This window comes from Eupeodes corollae, chromosome 2 (assembly GCF_945859685.1).
Source record: "Eupeodes corollae chromosome 2, idEupCoro1.1, whole genome shotgun sequence".
Taxonomy (NCBI): Eukaryota; Metazoa; Arthropoda; class Insecta; order Diptera; family Syrphidae; genus Eupeodes; species Eupeodes corollae.
The window spans coordinates 45,488,278-45,501,989 of record NC_079148.1 but is presented as its reverse complement, the minus strand read 5'-3'; the positions used below and the strand labels follow the sequence as shown (position 1 = coordinate 45,501,989).

The window sequence follows — 13,712 nt, the reverse complement described above, 5'->3', positions numbered from 1 at the left end:
TATAGATGCTGTCATACGCGGCTTTAAAATCGATAAAGAGGTGGTGGGTATCGATTTGAAGTTATTGGGTTTTTTCGAAGACCTGCCGTAGTGTGAATATTTGGTCTATAGTGCACTTTCCTGGTCTGAAGCCACACTGATAAGGACCAATCAGGTTGTTGACGAATGGCTTCAGACGTTCACATAATACGGCAGAGAGGATCTTATATGCAATGTTAAGGAGACTGATGCCTCTGTAGTTGGCGCAGTTTAGAGGGTCTCCTTTCTAATGGATCGGGCACACTATGCTGAGATTCCACTCATCGGGCATGCTTTCTTTCGACCATATTTTGCAGATGAGTTGGTGCATGCGCCCTACCAAGTCATCGCCTGCTGCTTTGAATAGTTCGGCAGCGATGCCATCAGCTCCAGCAGCTTTGTTTGACTCAAGTTTCGATATAGCTATCTTCACTTCGTCAAGGTCGGGTAGGCGGAATTGTTGATCTGCGTCGCCGAGGTTGAGTGGTTCTATCTCCCTTACAGCGGAATTCGGTTCGTCATCGCCGTTATATAATTTAGAGAAGTGATCTTTCCATATTCTCAGCATCGACTGCGGTTCTACTACGATGTTCCCCTGATCGTCTTTACAGGCATCGGTTCGTGGCTGGTACCCTTGGGAGGTTTTTTTTACCTTTTGGTAAAATTTACGAACCTCATTCCTGTTGTGACATCCCTCTATCTCCTCGATCGCGCGCTTCTCATGCTCTCTTTTTTTCCGTCTAAGAAGCCGGTGTTCCTCTCTCCTCTTCTGCTCGTAGAGCTCGCGAGAAGCTCTAGTCCTTTTGTGCAGCGCCGTTTTGTATGCCTCTTGTTTCGCTGCGTGTGCTTGCCGGCATTCGTCGTCAAACCAGGGGTTTCGCTGTGGTGGTCGTGTGAAACCTAGCACTTCAGAGGCGGAATCTCTGATGGCTGCAAGGCAATGTTGCCACTGGTTTTCAATGCTTAATGCAGGCAGCATAGGACTTCTTAAGAGGTTATTAGAGACTCGATCGGAAAAGGACATGCGATTGTAGCCGCCTAACGTCGAATCTTCTCACAGTACTTCCTTGTTTTGGCTTGGATCGGGATATCCGTAGCCGTACCTAGGCTACAACGAGGTAGTGGTCCTAGTCAATGTTGGCCTCTCAGAATTTTCGGATATCCACACAATTGTTATCTTACTTTAAAATAATATTTGGGTTAAACTCCATCACCGCCAGATCAAATATTCACCATACAATTGATTTTAAACCCTTGTTTCAACGCTTTCCAAAAAAAGTACGCATACGCCATAGAAAACCAAAATAAATCAAAGTTTAAAAATGAGGATTTTTAATAAAATAATTGCCCAAACATGGTTTAAATTATTATTATTTAACTCGATTGACATTACAAATAAACACATTTACTTTGAACATTGTTGTTTTCTGGCTTTTTGTGAAGTTTTTCTTATTTTTTAAGGCTATAATTTTAATTCTTGAAATTAGATACTTAAATTTTGTGTTAATGATTAAAATAAAGATTAAAAACTTTGGGAAAATATAGTAGATACATAAGATGTGTCCTTTTGTAGGCTATATTTAGGTTTTTGTTTAAAAAATATTTAGTTTATAAATCATTTGTTTTATAACTGAAACAGTAAAAAAAAGAAACATTTTGAAACTAGAATTTTGCACGAATCTTTAAAAAAATATTAAAACCCTTCAATGCAATTTTTAATTTTTTACGATTCATCAAGTCGAACTATAAAACACACTTAAACTTTTTATTATCATAAAAAATATTTAAATAAAAAGCAAACTACTTAATAATTCATATTTCTATGAACAGAAGACTCTAAAAACAAATGTTTATGAAATTTAATTCTTCTAGTAGATAATATACTAGTAATTTATAAATGTTAAGAACCCAAAACAATAACTACACTATCTACACATTTAAAATAAATATATTATTAAACTAAGCTAGATATAGGTAAAATAAAAATCTTTAAAGTCAATACACAACAATGTCTGAAACCATGTATGCACTTTCCAAATGCCTTACAAAACATTATAATTGTTATATATAACGTATATATTATAATTTTTTTCTTTCAACTTAAAAATTATAAAATAATAAAAACGAAATGGAAACCATATATAAAATATATAAAGTGTTATAAAGTTGACATGAAAATGTTTAAACTATACAAAAATATTACAAAAAAAAAAGTATGATAATATTTATATCTAGCGATAAAATTTAAATCAATTCAGCACCAAATGTATGTTGATTAGGGACAAAATATTGAACAAGAAAATCCAAAAACACTTACTCACACTTATACATCAAAACATTCAATTAAAATACTTTTGATACATTTTTTAATAACAAAATTATTTATATAGGTACTTTCTTAAAATGTAAAAGATACAAAATTTAGTAAAGATTTTGTGTTGACAAAAAATTAGAGAAGAATTAAATTTAAGATTGGTTAGAAACGAGAGGATTAAATAAATTTTTAATAGGTGTACCTATGTGTTTTTTAGTAGACGATATCCTCTTATTATTTAAGTTTATAGTTATTTATTATGTCAAGTTATAAGTGTTAAAATTATTATTGTTGAAATTGAAAAAGACATATACTTATAAGTATATAATATTGTACGAATTTTTGAATTTTATTATTTATAAAACACTCAAAACATAATGTTTCTCTGTTTTGTTTTATTAAATGATTTTGGAAAGTATAGCACATTTTGGATAAAGGTTAAGTATTTATTTAAATTGAACACTTAATTGAAACTATGATGTTCAAATGGTAGATATGTGCATTCAAGAGGACACAAGCGTCCACAGGTTTTTCTCAAAACCCACCTCTGTCTATCAACTCCTACTCTCACCTCCCCGCGGTGAACATGGGGTGCCTAGTACCTCAACTGGAGATTGGGTTCCAACCCCAGTGGAAAGTTGTTGGGGGCAGCAAACGAGATAGGGGGGGAGGTGTTTCCACTAAGGCACCTCTCCTTATCCAGGCTGCAGCGGACGAATTCTCGAGATGGAATCAACGGTGGCGTCTATAGTTCCAGTAAGGTTGAACTACTTAGTGAACACCTTATAGGGCTTCTTCGACATATTTGGAGCCCAGGCCTGTAAGGAGCGGTTTATCCGGCTCCCCTTCCTTGGAGTTATAGTAAGGATCTGGCCCTCCAGGTTGGGGATTATGCCGTCGGGATGACTTCCTCGCCACGTAAAAAATACCTTAAGTTTCGAAGCACCAATAAGCCTCGGATACGGACGGATTCCATGTTGACAACCCACGCAAATGAAATAAGGACAACGAACTTCGAATATATATATATGCAGCCGAAAAATTAGCGGAAGCCCTAAACTGCTGCAAGGCAGATATTACAGCCATCCAAGAAGTGCGATGGGATGGACCGGGCAAACGCAAACTAAAAGACTGCGCATTGTACTACGGCGACTGCTACCGAGAACAAAGACAGCGTCTATTTGGGTGTGGATTTGTTGTTGGAAAAGTCTTGAGTTTCAACAGTGTGAGCGAGCGCATCACGACAATCCGCATCAAGGCTAAATTCGCCAACATAAGCCTAATATGCGCGCATGCCCCAACAGAGGAGAAAGATGAAGACACCAAAGACATATTCTTTGAGCTCTTGGACAAGACATATAAGCAGTGCCCTGGCTATGCCATTAAAATTGTCTTAGAAGATTTGAATGCCAAGGTAGGAAGAGAAGACATCGCCTCCGACAACGGATTCAGGCTGGTCAATTTCGCTGCGGGGCGAGACGTTCTGGTAGCTAGTACGCAGTTCACACATCTCAATTTCCACAAGGGGACTTGGAAATCTCCTGGTCAATCAACCGGCAACCAGATTGACCACATATCCGAACATTCCGAGAGGCCAACATTGACTCGGGCCACTACCTCGTTGTAGCCAAGGTACGGCTACAGATATCCCGAGCCAAGCCAAAACAAGGAAGTACTGTGAGAAGATTCGACGTTTCCTTTTCCGATCGAGTCTCTATAATAACCTCTTAAGTTAGTGCGTTGGACTGTCATGCCAGAGGCCTTGGGTTCGATCCCTGCCTATGCCATCTAAAGTCTTTTCACGGGTACTGCCTCTTGCGAGGAATTGACAAATTCTCCAAGAGTAAATCTTGTCATGAAAAAGTGCTTTCTCAATTAGCAAATGAACGTCTAAAGCCATTCGTCAACAACCTGATTGGTCCTTATCAGTGTGGCTTCAGACCAGGAAAGTGCACTATAGACCAAATATTCACACTACGGCAGGTCTTCGAAAAAACCCAATAACTTCAAATCGATACCCACCACCTCTTTATCGATTTTAAAGCCGCGTATGACAGCATCTATAGGAAAGAGCTCTACCGAGCAATGTCTAGTTTTGGCATCAATGTCAAACTTATCCGTTTGTGCAGAATGACGATGGAGAATGCAAGTTGCTCTATCAAGGTCGGAAAAGATCTCACCAATGCTTTTGATGTCAAAAAAGGCTTTAGACAAGGCGGTGCACTGTCATGCGACTTCTTCAACATCGTTCTGGAAAGAATTGTGCAAAACTCAACCGTCAACACTATAGGCACAATCTTCCAAACTTAAATCCAATTACTCGGATACACAGATGATATTGACATAATTGAAAGATCAAAGCGTGATGTCAGTGTAGCGTTTTTGAGCATTGCGACGGAAGCGAAGAAGATGGGTTTAGTGGTCAATGAGGGCAAGACGAAGTATATGCTGTCATCAAAAAAGGACACTGAACGACGACGTCTTGGACAAAACGCCACCATGGACTGCTATAACTTTGAGGGAGTTAAGGACTTTGTCTACCTAAGCACCACTATTAATACAGACAACGACACCAGCGCTGAAATCAAACGAAGAATAACTCTTGCAAATCGCTGCCTCTTTGGATTTAGAAGGCAATTGAGAAGTAAAGTCCTCTCTCGAGCATGTAAAATCACCATCAATAAGACTTTCATCATCCCGGTTCTCATCTATGGCGCTGAGGCCTGGACCCTGTCAAAGAAAGATGAGAGCGTCTTAGGCTGCTTCGAGATAAAAATTCTTCGAGTGATTTTTGGTCCCGTACGCATAGATGGAAAATGGAGGAGAAGATATAACGACGAACTTTACGGGCGACACTGACTTAGTTAGCAGAATTAAAGTCCAACGGCTTAGATGGCTAGGTCATGTAGAGCGGATGGACATCAACGCTCCAGCCCGGAAGGTCTTCAAATCCAATCCCGAAGGACGGCGCAGTAGAGGAAGACTGCGACTCAGGTGGCGCACCCAGGTGGGAGAGGGCCTCAACAACCAAGGTAGTAAGAGAAACGTATTTTAATCGATATCTTTTACATATCTCTTCAAACTATAGTTGACAAAAGTTATCAAGAAAAAATGCTGTAGTCAATGAAATCTTCATATTTAGTTAAATTTTTCAGAAATAAGTAATAATAGAAGATAGACGCATTTATAACAGTAAAGTAAGTCAATAAAGGTATTCATGTAAAGTGGTAAGTTTAAAAATAGTATAAAATGATAAGTTTTCACCAAAGTTTGGAATAAATGATAAATACTTTCATATTCCAATCAAAAATGTTGAAATTAAGTTGATAAATACAAGTTTTATGACGGTTTTTTCAAAAGAGGTCATAAAAAGTAATAGGTTCACATTTGGTCACTGTCTCCAGGCTTTTGTTGCCCGTGCGGGTATGAAGTGGTGCATTCTCTTGTTGGAAAGTCCATCATTGTTCAGCAAATAATTCAGAACATTGCACAAAAGCTCGTTCCAGAATAGATTTTTAATTGATTTCCTTCATTTTAGAACTTTGAAAATCCAGCTCCACCGCCCCGTAATAGGTGATTGTTTCCTATACCATTACACCAACTCCAAGCAACAGTGGATCTACTAGCATTTACCCTAGCTTCTGCCTTGAATTTACTAGTGGAAAGAATCTCTTACTGCACTTCTTTTAATTTTGCATCTACATGATTTTGCCGTGACAACGGTAATTCGACAAATTGAAAATTTTGACATTTATTGACGTTTCAAGGTCCCTAGAGTCGAAATAAACAAAACAAAAAAATTAATAAAAGTTGGTAAAAATGGATTTATGACTCAAATATCTTTTCAAAACTTTGAGATATTGGCTTTAAACTACTCTTATCGTTTAACAAATATTGTTGTCAACATTCAGTCAAATTTTGAGAACAATCGAATTGACAGCTTTTTTTACAAAAAAAAAAAATTAAAAGAAAATTTAACAAAAGTTGGTAAAAATTGATTTTCCACTCAAATATTTTTTCAAAACTTTTAGATTATGCCTTCCAACTAATTTTAACTTGTAAGAAATATTGTTTTTAACAGTCGGAACAATTTGGAGAAAAATCAATACTAAAACTTGGTAAAAATAATAAAACTTAGTAAAAATTTAGTTTTGACTCAAATAGCTTTTGAAAAATTAAAAATATTTTCTTCAATTTGTTTTTATTTTACAGAAAATGTTGTCGTCGATATTCAGTAGTTTTTTTTTATAAAAATACAATAGTACGCAAATTTGGTAAAAATTGATGTTCGGTTCTCAAATTAATTTCATTCATCCAATTTATAAAAATAAGGAAAATCTATCAAAACTGGATTTGGAACTAAAATATTTCTTTAGATGAAAAATAATGTTGGTAATTTTAATTTTTTTTAAGAATAATTCAACTGACAACTTTCTTAACCCAACACGAAAAACTACAAACTTTTAAGCAAGACAAATCGACAGACGGGATGGGAAGTTATCAGTGCGGGTCGCATCCCAGCCTCTTTTATCAAATGGGTTCAAGACTTAACTTAAACGAACAACTTATACTCGATCAAAGTCTTAATTTAAGTAAAAATCTTATTATTGCTACCCTGAACTTAAACATTCCTGCTGTTTGTTGTTTATTTAAAGGATATTTAATTAATTTAAATTAAAACAAAACGGATTCACAGCGATTAAATCGTCTTAAGTTAATACTGAAACCCAAATTATATAACCAAAGCCCGATTTGAACAATCAACAACGAAAAATACGAACTCAAAATATTATAGGTACCATTGAACAATCTAAAGCTCTTTGTGTTGTTTTAATTTGTTGATCATCATTCATTCATCATTTTATATGCATACATAGTACATACATATGAGAAAATAGTATAACAATGGATTTACCTATTTATAAAAATGAATCACATCAATCTTTCTACATTTTTTACCTATTGTTACCCGATCTTAAATAAATAAGAAAAAAAATTCCCGAATCTTGAAATATTTTTGTAATGCTTTTTGTTTTTTTATGATACCTAAAGTTTATTTGCTACAAACATACAAGAAGAACAAATCAATGAAAATTGATAAAATCCCCCCCAACAAAATAAATACAAAAACACTAAAATCTGTGAATCCCCGCGTTATCAGCTTAAATTTCGAAGTACGTATTTTTTCTCGTATACTTTGTTTTACACAAATTGATGCTCGAGCTTCATTATAAAAATGGATTGAAAAATCCAAACAGATTATCAGTTCTTCGAAGTCACTTAAGCCATTCCATACTTTAAGCACATCAGCTAACATAATATGGCTTTGAATTCAAAACTTCTTATTGTTTGCTTCATTGTTATCATAGCTGTTTCTAGCATCACTATGGCCCAGCGAACACTTGAATATAAACCTGGCAGGGATTCAGCTAGAACTAGGACTCTAGAATATCGACCAGGTCGTGACCGTCCACGTGTCATTCAACCAACTTACCGCCCGCGAAATAATAACAATCAACCGAGAACGTTCCGCATGAGACGACAAACATCTGAAAATGAATACCATCCGGATGCTTTAAATCAACTCCAACCATCGTATCCTGTGTATCGAACTGATAACATCGATGAAGGACGGATCTATCGCTTTAGGAGACAACTTACAGAAAACCTAGATTCGTCTAACACTCGCACCAATGAGTATCATCCAGATGCTCCGAATCAACCTCGGCCATCATATCCAGTTTACAGGACGGATACAATTGATGAGGGGAGAACTTATCATTTTTAGTTTTAAATTAAATTAATAAACATTTTTACATTCTAATTAATATTATTATAATTTATTAAAGAAAAATAAAAACCGTTAAAAAAAAATTAAAAACTATTCCTTAAAATGATTTAATTTCAAAAAAGTTTAGTATTGGACACTAAAGAAATAAGGTCAACAAATTTGATCAAGAAAATTAAACATTTTTTAAAAATTAAATGCTTTTTCGAGAGACGTCATTTCTTAAACCAATCTTTTCTCTAACTGACTTTTATGAGATAAATCGAAGGGTGACAGCTTGCCCCTCGCTTTTAATTCGCCCTTATGATGTATACTAACCAAACCAAACTGTTGAAATTGAAATAAAACCAATTTGGCCGTTTTACCATGAAAGAGACCAACTTCTAAAAATTGGCCTCTCTAATTTGGGGTTTTAGTCTCCAAAAAAGTATGATTAAATCCCCGAAAATGGAGAGTTATTTTATATGAAAGTACTACCCTTTCCCCTACAATTTTTCTCGGGGTTATTAAATATTTTATTGGGAGGTTATTTTACTACTTGAAATGAGAGGCAATAGGTAGGTTTAATAAGGAAGGGATTTGGGATAGGATAGGAGAGCGGAGGATTCAATGACCAGTCCATAAGGGTAGGCTAGAACTAGGATGGGATAAGGGCTATGGGAGTTGAGATAGAATGTCCACTACGAAGTCGATGGCATGCTCGCGATGCTCAGCTAAGCTCGCCGGATGAGGGGGGGATCTTACCTTCGTAGATGGACCTTACCTCTTTCCAAAACTAAAATTTCATGCCATTACAAAAAAACTTAAACGATCCCAAAAAACATCACATGAACACATAACTCTAAAAGAACAAACAAATTTTTACAGACTTGCACACTACAAACAAAACACGACTTCCAAACTAACACTACACGTAAAGAACACCAAACGCACTAGTGAATTTTTGGATATTTCCTACTGGGCACAGGACAACCTACACACCACCACCAGACACAGGACTATGGACCCACTACAACCGACACACTAACAACAGACAACACGACATTTACGCTTGACCTGACACACCACGGGGACGCTGCGGCTGTTGTTGCAGCATGGCCGTACCCACCCAACCTGGAGTTCGACTGGCCTGTACTTTCGAACTCCCCTTGTTGAACGCACGGAGCTACTCAACATCGGTCATCGAACGCGCCTACTAAAATGTACATAAGCCCATATAAGACTTTCATAAAATGTCAATCAAAAAATGTCAATAGAAACGTCATTCGGAATTGTCATATTCTTTCACTCAAGAAATAATAAAAGGTGTGAAGTTAAAGTAAATAAACGTGTTGTGTTTTTAATTTTCATTTCTTTTAGTTTATTTTATATAGAGTTAAAATAAAATAATAACAAGGCTTTTCAGCCGAAACACCCCTCATACTGTGAAGCTAAAGTTTAAGTCCACTAGTCCATGTTTCCTTCGCTGAAGACCTTCACCCTGCCTTACCGCACCTCCCTGAAAATTCCAATCAGCACCTCATCTTGTGTTTCCAATTACAACAAATAGTAAACAAAAGAAAAACGCAACGAGATTTACATTTAGTTTTTAATTCGTTTAATTAAGTTTTACATACAAAAAAATCTACTCGAAAACATAACGATTGAAGAAGTACCTTCAGCTAAACCTAGTGGGGTAGGACCTATTGACAATATCGTCAGAAATAAAGACCATCATCCCTAGGAAATACAAGGTCGCTCAAAGAGTTTATTACTAACCGAAGGTGCAAACCCAATTCAGGGAGGTTTAGTAGTTTTAGATTCGGCACCTTCGTATAGTAATTTAACTCCACCTGAAGGATTATCACCGGAGCCGTCAAATTGGGTCAATGGTATGGCAAGGTCATCCGATAGCGGGGGTCAATCGAACAATCATGCCGCGGGAGCTCAAGTAGACATTAACTCCGGAATCACTGAAGAAGTTAGGTCGGCTATTAATCAGGCCGTAGGTGACGCGTGTGCGTCTTACAACAATACGCTTAGTAGACAACTAACCGAACCGCTAAGAAATGAAATAAGAAAACAGTTTTTAGATCTTTTGGAAGAAACAAACCCAACTCAACCTGGTCCACCAACTGAGGGGGGAAAGAGTTCAGAATTTGATAGGAGATTCTGGTGGGCAAACGCGTCAGTCGAACGATCAGCTTAATAATTTCAGTGCCGATCAGTATCCGAGGCCGTCGTATACTAAAAGGGATCGGAGTCTGAACCAAGGCCCTGTTAGTGCGTCTGAGGCAAACGGCATGTTCCATCCAAACACATACCAGGAACCAAATGGGTTCACACCGAATACCCTCAGCCTCTCTACTTCAACCCTCCTCCGGTATATCCACCACCGGTGATGAAAACGCCCATCCGGTTGGACAAGTGGAAGCGACAATTTGACGGGAAGCCCGCTGATCCAAGAGTAGAAGAGTTTGTATTCAGAGTCGAGATGCTGCAAGATAAGTATAGGTGTGCATCATAGGCTGAGATTCTAAGAGACTTTCATCTCTTACTCTCGGGGCCGCGAGTGAATATTACTGGTGGTATCTTCGCTCAAATGGACAGCCAGATTGGCCGATGCTACGTGATGCCTTAATACGTCAGTTCGAGAGTTCCAAATCGGACATCGAGATAACTGGTGAAATAGGGGATCCTAAGCAAGGCAACTGGGAGTCAAGCGACGTCTATTTTGCGGCGATAACTCGTTTACGGTCTCAATTAAAAGTCCATATCCCCGAAAATCAGATGGTAAGAATGATTAAGAGAAACCTGAACGAACAATTGGAGCCGTTAGTGTATCCTCAAACCATTCTCTCAATGGACCAACTGAGGATGGCTTGTAAGGAGGCGGAGTACGCTTTTCCGAAAAAGGACCGAGAAGGTCAAAAACCAAACAGAGCTCCACACCGGTTCGTAGCAAATGAGTTAGAAGTTGTTGCGGATCCAGAAGTGGTTTCACAGTAGGTGAGCACGTAGATGCTTTTCAGCGTTCGGGAGCTCGACCGAAAACTTCAGTAGGCCAATGTGAAGGCAGGGCCGGAGAGTGTTGGAACTGTCAGAGCCAAGGTGACTCTTTCGTGGACTGTCCTTCCAACGAAAGAAACATATTTTGTAACAGGTGTGGGCTTGATGGTGTTATCACTCCCAAATGTCCTCGGTGTAATCCCGAAAACCGCCATCGGAACACGACAAATCCGGGGGAGTAGCGTTCGACTCAGACACCCCAGACAAACCTTTAGAGAATGACTATTCAAAATCCAATATTGATGAGACAAGAATTACAATTTTAGCTAGAGAAAAAACAAAGATGTTGAATTAGAGAAGAAACCTGGAAACAAAAGAGAAATAAAACCATTACACGTTTGGTTAAAAGAATATTATGAGGCCAGAGATACAATTTTTCAAGCAAGAGTTATGTGTTAATGTGATGTTTTTTGGGATCGTTTAAGTTTTTTTGTAATGGCATGAAATTTTAGTTTTGGAAAGAGGTGAGGTCCATCAACGAAAGTAAGATCCCCCCCCCATCCGGCGAGCTTAGCCGAGCATCGCGAGCATGCCATCGCCTTCGTAGTGGACATTTTATTCCAACTCTCATAGCCCTTATACCATCCTAGTTCTGGCCTACCCTTATGGACTGGTCATTGAATCCTCCGCGCTCCTATCCTATCCTAAATCCCTTCCTTATTAATCTACCTATTGCATCTCATTTCATACTCGTAATTTAAAAATGCACCAAACATTCTATCGTTTCAGTAAATGCTACACTAATTCGTTGGTCTCTATGTTATTAACGTTTTTGAAATTGTTGAAGTTACTAGTTATTTCTTGTAAAATTAATAAACTACATCAAAAAATTGCACGTACAGCAATTAAAAATAAATGGGTTTCCCTTACACTATGAACTTCCTACCACAAATCTGAGCTTATTGACTTTATTTGATAAAATTATAATGTATAATGGGAAATGCAACAAAATTTTCGAGCTTTGCCTCATGGTTTTTTTACCATTAGTAGAATTTTGCCAGGAATGTCAAATAATTGCTAGTACATCAAAAAAATGTTCGTTCACTTTTCTCTTCTCTAACAAAATGCAAATAACGGTTCTTTTTGAAATGTAAATTGTGAACTGTAATGATATTGAGAGATCTAGGCTCTGTATGCCGTGGTGTATTGATCTTTTCTTTTTTTTTTAATTTTGCGAAGTTTATTTTGAAAATGGAGCCTTCTCATAAAAAAGTAACTCTTGAAGTAAGAAAACTAATTTTTAAACTAAGAAACGACGGAAAAAGTTATACTGAGATATCATCAAATATTGGTAAACCACGGTCTACAGCTCAATATGTACTAATAAATAATTTAGAAAAATGAAAGCTTTGAAGTGGCCCCAGGAAGAGGTCGAAAAAAATTCTAGACGCTCATATGGAACAAAAAATTGAAAGAATGGTAAAGGCTGATACCAAGTGCTCCTAAAATAGGTGCTGACATTCAAGCAAATTATGGAATATCGCTTAACCCTCAAACTGTTCGGAACTATTTGCATTCAAAGGGATATAATGGTCGCAAACGTTTCAAAACGCTTGAACGAAACCAGATGATTTTTGGAAGAATGTGTTATTCCTTGACAAGAGCAAGTTTAATTTCTTTAGGTCAGACGGTCGCATATTTGTGTTGAAGAAACCAAACACAGCATTAGATGTGAAAAATTTGCAATCAACGGTGAAACATGGAGGCGGCAATGTTATGGTCTGAGGAGCTATGGGGTCTAATGGTATGGGAAATTTAGTTTTTATAGAAACAACAATGGATAAAAACAAATATTTACAAATTTTAAAAGTAAATTTGAAAGCCAGCGCTTTAAAAATTGGCCTTAATCTTGGACAAAAATACACTGTCGTTAGACGAAATTCTGCAAATCTTCAACTGAGAAAACTGGAGTCTTTTATATAACTTCTTAAAAATTGTACTAAAATACCGGCAACAAATTATGAATAAAGCATTCTAAATAAGCACATCTATATATATTCTTAATAATATAACTAGATGATCAAAAACATTATTTAAACTTTACTTACATATTTATTTAAAGAACACACTCATTTTCGGCTGACGGCAAAAGCCAATGCTCTATTGTGAATTTTGTACCAAACACTGAAATTATTGAAAAAAAATAAATCACTACTGCTAGTACAATGAACTCTTATGTGTCAAACTGAAATGTTTCTTCATGCGTTGCAACAGCTTTAAACCGTTATATCGTTAAAGCAAAATTGGACTTTATTTTCATTCGGTCATGTGTTTTAAACTTCATTTTGTCAGTTTTAATAAACGGTGTATTTTTAAGAGCTTGAGAACTTTTAAAAAAAAAAAAACCCATAAAATTTGAAAAATCTCATCGATTCTTTATTTGAAACGTTAGATTGGTCCATGACATTTACTTTTAGAAGATAATTTCATTTAAATGTTGACCGCGGCTGCGTCTTAGGTGGTCCATTCGGAAAGTCCAATTTTGGGTAACTTTTTCGAGCATTTCGGCCGGAATAGCCCGAATTGCTTCGGAAATGTTGTCTT

At 36.9% G+C, this 13,712-nt stretch overlaps 1 long non-coding RNA gene across 1 annotated transcript; it reads left to right on the top strand.

Annotated features, from left to right (window-relative positions):
- Nucleotides 1-6,518: 6,518 nt before the first annotated feature.
- Nucleotides 6,519-7,067, top strand: LOC129944438 (uncharacterized). The gene is made up of 3 exons (XR_008781442.1): nt 6,519-6,724; nt 6,801-6,924; nt 6,988-7,067. It is a non-coding gene; the product is annotated as an uncharacterized LOC129944438 (long non-coding RNA).
- Nucleotides 7,068-13,712: the final 6,645 nt, after the last annotated feature.